The sequence below is a fragment of the Nicotiana sylvestris genome, chromosome 10, assembly GCF_000393655.2.
Source record: "Nicotiana sylvestris chromosome 10, ASM39365v2, whole genome shotgun sequence".
Lineage (NCBI taxonomy): Eukaryota > Viridiplantae > Streptophyta > Magnoliopsida > Solanales > Solanaceae > Nicotiana > Nicotiana sylvestris.
The window spans coordinates 123,420,632-123,434,566 of record NC_091066.1 but is presented as its reverse complement, the minus strand read 5'-3'; positions in this window follow the sequence as shown (position 1 = coordinate 123,434,566).

Below are 13,935 nucleotides of genomic sequence, written 5' to 3'. Positions count from 1 at the left end.
AACAAATCTACTCGAGTCTCAAGACCTGCAATCACAACTACACATGAACGATGGACACAATCTACCACAATAGAATCACCCACCGATGTAGACACATATACATGAGCACTCAAAGAATCACTAGGCATGACCAGATACGGTGCAAAATAAGATGACACATAGGAGTATATAGAACCTGGATCAAATAGATTTGAAGCATCTCTACTACAAACCAGAACAGTACCTCTGATAACTGCATCAGAAGCCTCAGCCTCAGGCGTGGCTGGAAGAGCATAACATCGGGGCTGGGCCCCACCACTCTGAACTACATCTCTAGGACGGCCTCCTGTTGGTTGACCTCCACCTCTAGCGGCCTGACCTCCACCTCTAATACCTCTACCTCCACCTCTAGCTGGCTAGGCATGCGGTGGAACACTCGGTGCCTCAACTATGGCACGGGAACCCTGATGCTAAGAGTTGCTCGATGCTCGAGGGCAAAATCTAGCAATATACTTAGTATCGCCACATGTATAACAAGTCCTCGGCGGCCGAGACTGCTGACCCTAAAGGCCTGAATAACCACTCTGAAAACACTGATAGGAGCTGTCGGTGCACTGTATGGCAACTGATCAAAATACTACATACGAGAACCACAGCCACCTGGAGCACCATGAGAATCTTGAAGTGCTGAATGAAACGGCCTGGGAGGATGGCCCCTACCAAAAGAATCCCTGCCTCCAGATGAGGCACCACTGAACCTACCAGAATGATGAGGTCTCTTGTCAGACCCCTGACCACCCTCTTGTGATAGAACCATCTCAATTTTCCCAGCCACATTGGCTGCATCCTGAAAGGAAACATAGCTCCCCGTCTCCTTAGCCATCTGCAATTGAAGAGGCTAAACAAGTCCCTCAATGAACCTCCTCACTCTCTCTCTCTTAGTGGGAAGTATAAGAAGAGCATGACAGGCCAAATCAATAAACCTGGTCTTGTACTGAGTAACAGTCATAGAACCCTGCTGGAGACGCACAAAATGCCTCCAATAGTTCTCCCTCTGAGTGATAGGAAGAAACTTCTCCAGAAATAGCTGAGAAAATTAATTCCACGTCAAAGCTGGTGACCCAACTGGTTTAGCCAAACAATAATCTCTCCACCATGTCTTGTCGGATCCAGATAAGCAAAAAGCAACAAAGTCGACCCCATTGGTATCCACTATCCCCATGTTCCTGAGAACCTCATGACAACTATCTAAATAATCTTGGGGATCCTCAGAAGATGTACCGCTAAAAGTGGTAGTGAAAATCTTGGTAAACCTGTCCAATCTCCACAAGACATCATCAAACATAGCTGCTCCATCATCAGTTTGAGCTACCACACCTGGCTGAACTACTCCAACTGGCTGAGCTGCTGGAGTCTGAAACTGGGGAGCCATCTGCTCCGGAGTGCGGGTAGTAGGAGTCTGTGCTCCTCCCCCGGCCTGAGAGACAGCTGGTGCTATCGGAAGTAAGCATGCCCAGGTGACACTCTCCATAAGGCCCACTAGATGGACCAGAGCATCTTGGAGTACTGGGTAGCAATGAACCCCTCTAGGACCTAAGCTGGGCCCACTAGAATTGCCTGGGCCGGAACCTCATCATCAAACTCAACTTGAGGCTTCGCCACTGGTGGTGCTACTCTGGGCTGAGCTCTGCCCCTACCTCAGCCTCTAGCACGGCCTTGGCCTCGCCTCTGCCCCTCATGGGAGCTGCTGCTGAAGGCTCATGCTACTGATCAGTGGATGAGGAAGTGCATGTTCTCGCCATCTGTGAAAGAACATAGTAAGAATTCCATTAGCATTGAGAAACCCAGACGCACGACAAGAAAGAATAGATGTGAAGTTTTTCCTAACTCTGTAGCCTCTGGGGGATAAATAAAAACGTCTCCGTATCGATCCCTCAGACTCTACTAAGCTTGTCCGTGAATTGTGAGACCCGATTAACCTAGAGCTCTAATACCAACTCGTCAAGACCTAGATTTTCCACCCTCGGGGGTCGTAATGGTGCCTACTAATGAAAGCTAGGCAAGCCAATTGTTCCAATTACTTAACCTTTTTCATATATTTTAAGCCTTCAACAATGGTGAACAAACCTCATATAAACAGCGGAATTAAATACGCGGAAAAAACAAAATATAACAGTTTAATATTAATACCAATACAATTCCACAAACTAAAAGTTACTCCGATCTGGTGTCACAATTTCACAGACTGTCTAAGAGTACTACAAATAAGGGTCCGAAAGATAGATACACGTTGTTTAAGAAATACATAAAAGAAACAGTATGTAAAGATAGAAGGAGATTCCAAGGCCTGCGGTCACCTGAAAAGACTAAAGACAGCACCCTCACTATGGTCCAAAAGCTGCAGCACCGAGATCTGCACATAGTGCAGAGTGTAGTATCAGCACAACTGACCCCATGTGCTGGTAAGTGCCTAGCCTAACCTCGGCGAAGTAGTGACGAGGCTAGGACCAGACTACCAAATAAACTTGTGCAGTTAAATCATATATAACGGAAAGTAAAGGCAAAAATGTACAGTTAAGGATATTTGGGAGAAACATGCTGCGGGGAACATCAAGTAAAAATAGAAGAGCAGCAAATAAATATAAGGAATACCAAAGTTCAATTACCAACAAGAATCAAAAATAAATGACAAGTGCACGGCATCACCCTTCGTGCTTTTACTCTCGTCCTCACCATAAAATCAATAAAATCGGTACGACATCACCCTTCGTGCTTTTACCTCGCATAATCATGGCACAAAATGATCCTTTGTGCATTATCATTCATATCATGGCACAGAATGGTACATCATGCGGCACGACATAACCCATCGTGCTTTTACCTCACAATATCGGCACGACATTACCCTTCGTGCATTAACACTATCGCGCCTCCTTTTTTCTCGCGAAAATCGGGTTTATGACATTTGGGAGACAACTCCTTCCCTTTTGGGGAATTGGGTTTGAATTGAAGAGTCGCTCCCTAATGATTTAAGTGCACTAGGACACTAAGAAAGGTTTGGTTTGAACAACCAGAGATTGGGTAAGGGTTTGAAATTATAAGGGAAGGTGTTAGGCACCGCTCAAGATCCACTAGTGTGGTTCCCGGCCAAGCTACTGTTGTGACTTAAGTGCAAATAACACATAGGCAAATAAAAACTTCAGATAAGAGGAGATTTTCACATAATGGTTACAAATAAACAAAAGTAAGAAGAAGGAACTAAAAGGAGTTGATTTTCTTTAAAAAATGGTCTAAAAAGAGATTTAAAAGAAACAAAGAAAACAAAGGAAAGGAGGGTCCTAGGTTTATTAATAATATGGATCACCCCACACAACATCCGGTAATCACTCCTCAGTAAGGAGCTACACGTGATGTTATTGCGTGGTCATCATATCCATATCTACCCTTTCCCACCCCGTTAAGGTATTAAAGCGCGGAATGGTCTCGTTTACTTATTGCATGCTATTACCCGCCCCAATCCTATCAGCCCCGAAGGCACTTGGGACTACTAATCCTAGAGGGAGGAGGTATTGGGCTTATTTGTGGTTTCAAAAGGTAAAATTCTAAGGCGACAAACAAAACACATATAACAAGTTTGGGGAAGTATATAAACAAAAAAAAGGGCTCAAACAGACCTTCTTTAAACCAAAGAAAGCACATAATGTAGCACGACTTGCATGTACTGTTTAGGGTCTAATTAAAACTTAAACGGTGGAGGTAGATTAATTTATTACATAGTTCAGATAAGAAGCCCGAATCAGGCCTGCCTGCTGGTTGTAGTTAATAAAATCTGATTCAGCTTATAAACTGTCTTATGGCTTGCCTGAGTGTTAGACGAAGACCCCTATAGGCATGATATCTACTGATTCTAGAAAAGGTAAAATATACTGATTTTAGAAAAGGTTGTCAGTTATTCAGGAAAGACGAGTTTTGACAAAAGATCATAAATTCTACAGACGTTAGACAAAGATTTTAGATTTGTAGGCGAGTGAGACGTTTCAGGCTTGGTTATTAATTCCTATAGACATGCTTTCTAGGCATTGTTGATTTTAAACACTTTTACAGACATAGCAATAGTGCAGAAATCCTATAGGCATGGCATCTAAATGTTGTACTTCGTGTAAGCCTATGAACATGATATCTAAATGCAGTTAGTTATTTAAGCCCTATAAACAGGTTTGCGTAGTGACAGATGCATATGCATGATTCGGATTTCCAGTTAACTATGAGCAAGGTATCTATATGAGAGATGCAGAAATTTAACTATAGGCAGGATATCCATATGAATACAGAATTTCAGAAACCTATAGGCATGATATCTATATAGGTGCAGAATTCCTTATAGGCATAGTATCTATATATGAAAGTGCAGAATTCCTTATAGGCATAGTATCTACATATGAAAGTGCAGAATTCCTTATAGGCATAGTATCTATATATGAAAGTGCAGAATTCCTATAGGCAGGATATCTATGTGATATGCAGAGATCAAAAATTCCCTATGAGTAGGATATCTACCCCTTTTACATGCATGGTTACCCTTCCCTTTTCACTAACCATCCCCAAAAGTTATTACAAGTTATTACAGTCCAAATAAAATAAAGAAAATACACCAGAAATTGAAAATTACAAACAAGGAGAGCCTGATTCGGACTTCCTATCTGAAGTATGAAGTAAACCAACTCCAAAGATCATGTTTCAAAGCCTTTCTCCCACTTGGGTGTGTCAGAGTTCCATAAGAGTTTCATAAGAACTCCGGGCAGTGCTTACACCCAAATGTATCACCATATTAAGCCAAAGGGCAGTGTGTAAGGGCCAGCCCTCAGGTGTCCAAGTTCAGTGGGAACTTAAGGTCTGAAGGCAAGGCTCACAAGAGGGGGGCAGAACTTAGGAACTAAAAGGGGGAAAGGGAAAAGGAAACAACACACATAGGTATATAGGGAATGGGGAGTTGCAAGAGGTAAAAAGCAGGCTAGTGGGCATAACCCAACAATGGAAGATGCTGGCACACCCATAAGCCTACTGGAACACATTGTTTGGAGGTTAGGATCCCCTAAGAGATCAAGTTTAATCAATAGACAATAACTTGTATATTGCCATGTTTTAAACTATAACTCAAAGCACATAAAGGGAAATAGGGAATAGGGATTCATAGCAGAAACAAGCAAAAATGGAATCAACATGCTAGTTTAAATATTTAACTCTGTAGAAGTAGTAAAGTAGACATAGAGGCAGAAAACTGTAAGTAAACACAGTGTGGGGATGCTGGAATTTGAAATTATGACATACCAGTTTCAAAGAAACAAGTAGAGAAAAATACGGTAGTCTGGTAAAAACCTCAGTGCAGACAAGAAGAGAGAGTTCTATTATGTGAGAATGAGAATTCAGAAGAGATTCTAATGTTGTGAAGTCTGAAGTGTGTGTTTGTGAAAAGGGTCGTGCCCTTTATAGTGTAGAAAGCGGGCAGAAATAAGGTAAGAAAATAGTTTGAAAACTGATTGTCAATCAATTACACAAGGCTTCCCTTAATTAAGGGATTTAGATTCAAAACGAGTAAAACCATTTAAGGAAAGGAATTGAATAAACACTTTGTGTAAAGCATGCAATTGAGGGCAAAGACATAAAGGTTATTGAAGGACAGGGTATTCTTAGTACACGGTTTGTGCAAATAAGGTAAGGGAGTCAATTAACGGTCAGTAAATCACAAGGTCTGAGATTTGGTATGAATGAACCAAGTCAGAAAAGATGAAGAAGGGTTTTACTTAAGTCGAGTAACAGAGGAAATCAGTAAAAGATGGAAAGAAATCAATCAAGCTATATTCAAAAAGAAGTTTGCACTAATTGAAAAGTTGAAAACCATTTAGAGGAAAATTTATCATATATAAGGAGCATATGAGCATGAAAGAAAACTGTCCTGTAAATCAGCAGAAAAAATCCAGTGTAGAAGAGTTTAGGAAAAAGTTCAGCATTGTATGAAAACAAAGATGTCCAAACTCAGTTCAGAGACTCAAAGTCGGTCTGAAAAAGTTAAGGGTTCTAAATTAAAACCGTAGTTCAATCAAGCCTCGGCAGAACCCCAAATTCTAGGGTCTCCACCTTGAATCAAGTACAGAGATGAGGAGGCAAGTAGTTGAAACAGGCTTAGAGGTGTTATAGCTGAAACCTCTTGCATGCTTCTTTCATCAACATAAACTCATGAGAAAAACATGATAGGAAAGTAACATGCAGAACATAGTAGAAGAACTCAAAAGAAAAACACTGATAGGAATAGTAAAAGAAACATGCTTAAGAGAATTTTCAGAAGAACTTAAACAGGGCTTAATAGAAGGAAAATAAGGAAACTTAAGAACTTAGCAGGAAAATACAGTAGGAGAAACATGCGAGAACATAGTAGAAGACAAAAAATACAAGAAAACAGTAGAAAAGCATGTGAGAGCATAGTATGGAAAACATGGTAGAAGAACATACAAGCATGGAGTATACAAAACTCAGTAAAAGAACATACGAGAATGGGGTGTAAAAACTCAGTAGAAGAACATACAAGGTAGAAGGAAAACACAAAACAAAGTAGAGGCAAATACACACAAAAGAAAAGGAAAAGAAAGTCAGAAAAACACTTAAGCATTTTCAGAAAACCCTAGATCGGAAACGAAGCGGTTTTGAAAGTAATTTTTGAAAGAAAAGTTAGGGAAATCATTTGAAAACTCAAGGAGAGCACAGATACACAATGGATCTAAGGAAATTGGAGAAAACCTCGAAGGGTTATGGTTTCAAAAGAACCCTAGAAGTGAGATAGGCTTTGAAAGGTCACCGATCTGAGTCGGAAAGGTCGGAATCAGGCTCAAACCACCATGGTACGCCGAAGTAAACCGGAGATGGCCATGGAACCTTGAATTGACAGAGGTCTAGGTGCAAACCTTCGAGGCCAGGCCTTGAATCTTTAGATATCAGGTGCGTGGGATCAAGAGAATGTGAGTATAAGACTCCCATAGCCTGAGAAGCCATGGATTCCGGTGGGTTTCAAGGTGGAGGTGGTGGTAAGAGGCGGTTAGGGTTTGGGAATGTTCGAGAGAGTTTGAGAGAGTTTGAGAGTTCAGAGGCGGCTGGTTAGGTGAACTGATTTAGGGTTAAGGGGTGTTGGTAGATTAAGAAAGGAAAGGAGAGTTTGTGGCCGTTGATCAAAATGATCAACGACGTAGATCAAAAGGGGAGCCGGGCGGGTTGAATTAAACGGGTCAGGGGTTGGGTAATTTAGAAATAGGGCCGGGTAATTTGAAATTGCAATTGGGTTCAATCGGGGGGTTGATTTGGGCTACAATTGAAATGAAATAGGGCTAGTATTTAAATAGCCACTTTTCCTTTATTTATTTTATAAAAAATAGTAAAATAATATTTTGAAATAAATTACAGGTACTAAAATGATTAATAATACGTAATTATCAAATTAAAAAATACTGGAGTCAATTTTATAATTATGAAAATAATTAAATCTTAAAATAGGCTAAAATTGCAATTATATGCAATTTAACTTTAAAAATACTAAATTTTTTTTTAAAAATATGCAAAAATTATGCCAACTATATTTTAATATAAATATGAGAATACAATAAGTGAATCACCCAAAATAATAATTTTGGGGATAACTATTGGATTTTTCTTGATAAAATAGGGCAATAAATAGATTTAAGAATCTATAAGAATTAAGAGAAAAATAGTAAAACCTTGAGACATACTTATATATGCATATACCTGCTATTTTGAAAGTATTTTGCATATGAAAAATATATAGGGAAAAATTGGGTATCAACAAACACTCTCAAAGAAAACATACACGGCATTACCCTTCGTGCTTTACACTCTTACTCACCCAAGTAACAATCACAAGCAATTTGGGCAAGGGAAATCAACAATATTTCAATAAGATCCCGACAAGGGAACAATAGCATAACAAAATATTCCGGCAAGGGAAACAATATCATGAATAATAACATCCCGACAAGGGAGATAATATCAAAAACAATAATATCCCGGCAAGGGAGACAATATCATACACCTCTTCTCTTTTCCACATTTACTTCATAACTCAATTCTCAACTTAAGCCAACGCTCTACAATGTTCAATTATGAATAATACTTCCACAAGCCTTGTTTCACAATTGAAATCATCATATAAAGCATGAACAATACAAAACAGAGTAACATTAATCATAGTACAAGACTCACGGGCATGCTTGAAACCAACGTATAGATACTCGTCACCATGTCTATACGTCGTACTCAACAATTAACACATAACAATTAAGACACAACTCCTAATCCCTCAAGCTAAGGTTAGATCAAACACTTACCTCGATGCCACGAACACAATTCAAGCCTCAACTATCGCTTTACCTCTTATTTCCACCACCAATTCGCTTGTATCTAGACACAAGTTACTTAACTATATCAATAAATGCTAAATGAATCAATTTTAATGCATGAAAATAAGTTTTCCAATGATTTCTCCAAAAAGTCAAAAAACGACCCCGGTCCCACATGGTCAAAACCCGAGGTTCGAACCAAAACCTGATTACCCGTTCATCCATGAACCCAAATATATAATTTGTTTTGAAATCGGACCTCAAATCGAGGTCTAAATCTCCAAAAATTGAAAAACCTAAGTTCTATCCAAAACACCAATTTCCCCCATGAAAACCATTGATTTTTAGTTGAAATCATGTGAAAAGATATTAAAGATTAAAGAAAATGAGTTAGAAATGACTTACAATCGATTTGGAAGAGTAGTTGTCTTTGAAAAATCGTCCAAAGGTGTTTAGGTTTTGAAAAATGCAGAAAATTTCTGCTAAGATATGATTTAGCAGGTTGCAGATGTCGCAATTGTGACCAGGGTTCGCAATTGCAAACCCTTAAGGAACCTGCTATCTTCGCATTTGCGATCAGATGTTCGTAATTGCGAACTCGCATTTGCAAAGGGGATGTCGCATTTGCGATGGATGGGGATATCTGGGTTATTCGCATTTGCGAAGAATTGCTCGCAATTGTGAGAAAGGCTGGCCAGGGCATACTTCGCAATTGCAAAGTGACCCTCGCAATTCCCAAGCTGATAGGCTCGCAATTGCGACACCTGACCTCGTAATTGCGAGATTAGGGCCTGCAACACATACCAGTTGAAAACCTGCAACTTCCTAAGTTCAATTCCACTCTATGGCCTATCCAAAACTCACCGAGCCCTCGGGGCTCCAAACCAAACATGCACACTAACCTAAAACATTATACGGACTTATCGTGCAATCAAATCATCAAAATAACATCAACAACTATGAATTAAACCTCAAATTCATGAAATCATTCAAGAACACCAAAATTTCCAATTTATCAACTTTAAGTCCGTTTTATACCAAACCAATTCCGATCTTTACCAAATTTTACAGATTGAACCTAATTATCATTTCAAACTTATACCGGGCTCTGGAACTACAATACAGGCCCGATACCATCAATTCCAAACATCTTTCATTTCCAAAAAAACTCTTATATATTCCAGAAAATAATTTTATTTAAAAATTTATTTTTCAGGCTTGGGACCTCGGAATTCAATTCCGGGCATATTCCCAGGTTCTATATTTTCTTACAGATCCTGCAGGACCGTCAAATCACGGGTTCGGGTCCGTTACCCAAAACGTTGACCGAAGTCAACTTAAATTTATTTTAAAGATAAAAAAGTTTATCATTTTTCACAGATTTTTACATAATGGCTTTCTGGATACACGCTCAGACTGCACATGCAAATTGAGGTGAGACAAAAAGAGGTTTTAAGGCCTCGGATCACAAGATTTACTTTCAAAATGATTGATGACCTTTTGGGTCATCACAAGACTCATCTCTAGAACGTATCCTGGAAGTCAGTATTGACATACCACTGCATTATCGTAGTGGGAGAAATGTCAATAGGCAGCAGAATACACAAGAGCAATTGCCTGACATCTCACTACCCCAAAGTAGTGGGAGTAATGTTGAGCAACCTCAAATTATTGAACAACCTAAAATTGTTACGCAACCTGCACTCCGGGAAGAAGTTAATGATAGCAAAGTGTGGAGGATAACATTGAGGCTTCAGTTCCAGAAAATGATGTTGTGATTCAACAACAAAATCAGCCTCCACCTTTAGTGACTAGTCGTAGTGGGAGAATTATTAGAAAACATCTTCGGTTTGCACTCTTGGGAGAATCTTATGATAGAATCCCTGAAGAGCCTAATACAAAACTTATTAATTACGACGAAGCACTACAGGATATAGATGCTGATAAATGGGCTGATGCTATGAAATCTGAAATAGAGTCCATGTACTCCAATCAGGTCTGGGATCTTGTAGAACTGCCTACTGGAGTCAAACACATTGGTTGTAGATGGATCTATAAGAAAAAGAGATAAGTGGATAGAAAAGTGCAAACTTTTAAAGCTAGGCTTGTTGCAAAAGGATTTACTCAAAAAGAAGTGATCGATTATGAGGAAACTTTTTCGCCAGTAGCCATGCTTAAATCCATTAGGATTCTCTTATCCATTGCTGCTCATTACGATTATGAGATCTGGCAAATGGATGTCAAGACGGCTTTTCTAAATGGAAGTCTTGATGAGTGCGTCTATATGGCATAACTAGTTGGTTTCATTAAAAGTGGCAATGAGCACATATTTTGTAAATTAAAGAAATCCATTTATGGATTGAAACAAGCTTCTAGGGTATGGAACACTTATTTTGACGCATCGATTAAAACCTTCAGTTTTGATCAATGTGAAAATGAGTCTTGTGTCTATAAGAAGTGGAATGGAGATAAAGTTATATTTTTGGTTTTGCGTAGATGATATTTTGCTCATAGGAAATAATGGGAGCATGTTGAATTCAATAAAGGAATGGTTGCCCTCATGTTTCGATATGAAAGACTTGGGACAAGCAGCACATATCTTTGGGATCAAGCTTATGCGAGATCGCAAGCAAAGGATATTAGGCTTGTCCCAATCACTTTATATTGATACTGTTCTCACCAGGTTTAGCATGCAAGATTCCAAGAAAGGGTTTCTCCCTTTTTGACATGCAATCTCTCTTTCAAAAGATTAGTCCCCAAAAACGACTAATAAGATTGAAAAGATGAAGACGGTCCCTTATGCTTCTGCTGTAGGGAGTCTTATGTGCTATGCTATGTACTAGACCTAACATCTGCTTTGCTGTTGGCATGGTTAGTAGATTTTAGTCTAACCCTGGTCGAGAATACTAGACTGTTATTAAGCATATAATCAAGTACTTGAAAAGGACTAGGGATTATATGTTGGTGTATCACTCAGGTGATCTTGCACCCATTGGCTATACTGATTTATATTTCCAGTCAGATAGAGACTCTAGAAAATCTACCTCAGGATATGTTTTTACCTTAGGAGGTGGAGCCATAAGTTGGAGGAGCATCAAGCAATCACGTGTTGCTGATTCCACCATGGAAGCCAAATATGTGGCTGCATCTGAGGCAGCTAAAGAGGTTGTTTGGCTCAAGAACTTTCTAAAATAGCTTAATGTGGTTCCTTCGGTTCAAGAACCGATTGTACTTTATTATGACAATAGTGGTGCAGTTGCAAACTCGAAGGAACCAAGAAGTCATAAAAGCAGTAAGCATATTGAGCGTAAATAACTAAATATCACTTAATTCGCGACATAACTCAGAGAGATGTTGCAAGAGTGTTGAAGATTACGTCAGAGGACAATTCGGCAAACCCGTTTACAAAGAGCTTGACACAGAAGATTTTTGACAAACATGTAGAAGGAATGGGTGTTAGAGTAGTAGACGCATGGTTATGAGTCTAAGTGGGAGATTGTTGGGATATACTATTAACCATGAGGTTTAGACGTAGTATTATATTTTATTCTTTGTGGAACAATTGATTATTTAATTTATTCAATTCAATAAATTACTATTTTAAATAGATCATTTGTTACATATGTGTCCTTTTAGTTATGTAGTAGACAATTTAGTGTATGGAGTCTTACCTCATGCACAGAAGATTAAATTGTTGGTTCTCATAATTAATCAACTATGTTCACAATCAAAGATATTGTTGAACAAAATATCTTGATAATTGTAGCACAAGATTATAATATAATTTGTCTTGATTATGGGAGTAGTTTTACTCCAACTTCTTGTGCTAGTATACTTGGTGTATATTGAACAGACCAAGTAGAGAAAAGATATTTTTGTACAGAATATATAAAATATTTTCTCTAATTCATTAAATGAGCTCATACTTCTAATCTTGATATAATTATTATGATCAATGTAATTTGTTTATTGTTTTGATTTATCACAAGGTACGACTCTATTTAGAATTAGTGTATGCGTAATAGATTGGACAATAACGAATAGCATTTGTGAATAATAACTAGTTGATAGAATCCATGACTCGATTTTGAATTTGATGATACCCCTTTATGTAAACTTATAAGTTTTCATGTGAAAACCCGGCCGATGGATTTTGTATCCGTCACATGAAATAGTTTAAGTGGAATTGTAAAGGATTTAATTAGTTGATTAAATTAAATTTTTAGTGATTTAATTTAATTAACTGGTATTTGAGATCTTAACATGGGGAGTTAAATAAGTGTTATTGAATTTTTGAAATTCATATTGAGGAGTTCAATTGCAATTTTTTAGTGGAATAAATTGCAATTAATTATAGTAAAAACTAATTCATGCTAATTTTGAATTAATGCCATAATTGGTAGCCTCTTATTATTTCTGTAGTCCCTGTTATACCTAGTAAAAACTTGGATAAGACTTGGGTAAAAAGTGACTTGGGAGAAAAGTCATCTAATAGAGTTGGAGTAGGATTCTACTTGTAGAAGGAGAATCCTACACGTTTTTAGAGGAGGATTTCGGCCACTAATTTCACCCAATAACTCACCTTTTAGAGTAGTATTATTCTTTCCCACTCAAAAACAAAATCGTCCATGGTTTTACTAGGCAAATAGCAAAAGACTGACCTGGATTCTTGCTGTTTGGAAGATTTGTGCAACTATTTCAAGAGGTTAGTGCTTCTAATCTTGTTATTATTGCGTTGTCTAGTTTATATATATTTGATGCCTGAATTGTATGCTTGCTTTCGCTGCGCATGTTCGAACCGTTGTAGCCCTCAAACAATGTGGCTTTTCTAATAATGAACAAAAGATTTGATTAATGGAGTTTGAAGAAGTAGATTTCTTGAAATTTGATGTTACTTCAGATTTGCTGGTGATGACTGCATTTTACTAGGTTATTGGTGGGTCCAACGAATGTGTGTGTTCTCACAAGAACTACATAGTGAATCGTGCAAAGAGGATCCTTGAATTCACTATTGGTGGTTGTAGTTACGGCCTAAAAGAGGATGACTGGATAGTAGCAAGGATGATTGGATTTGAAAGATACTACTATGAAGGAAAAAACGAAGCTGATTTTTTTTCGTTAAGACATGTTTATTTATATATGAGAATTTGCCAATATAAATCTACAAAAGAATATGTGATAGTATTTCTTTGATCAGTTTTATGTTTTATTTTTACATGTCTTTTTTCTCATATACGCGTCATTTTAATTTTTTTTCACATTTATGTTTTACATTATATAACTATATCTAATTTTTTTATAACTTTTTTATATCAATTTAATATACAAAAGGATTATGTTCGACCGCGCGAAACACGGATAAATTAACTACTTACTTAATATTTGAGAGTAATATAGTTTCTAAAATATGTTGTTAGACTTAGATGTCACAAAGACCAAATTCAGAATTAGCAATAACTGATGGACTAAAAATGTTATTGTCCCAAATGTAAAAAAGAAAGGGGGAAAAACAGAGGAGCTCCTCTCCCTCTTAGAGGTCGTTTGGTAGGGTATATAA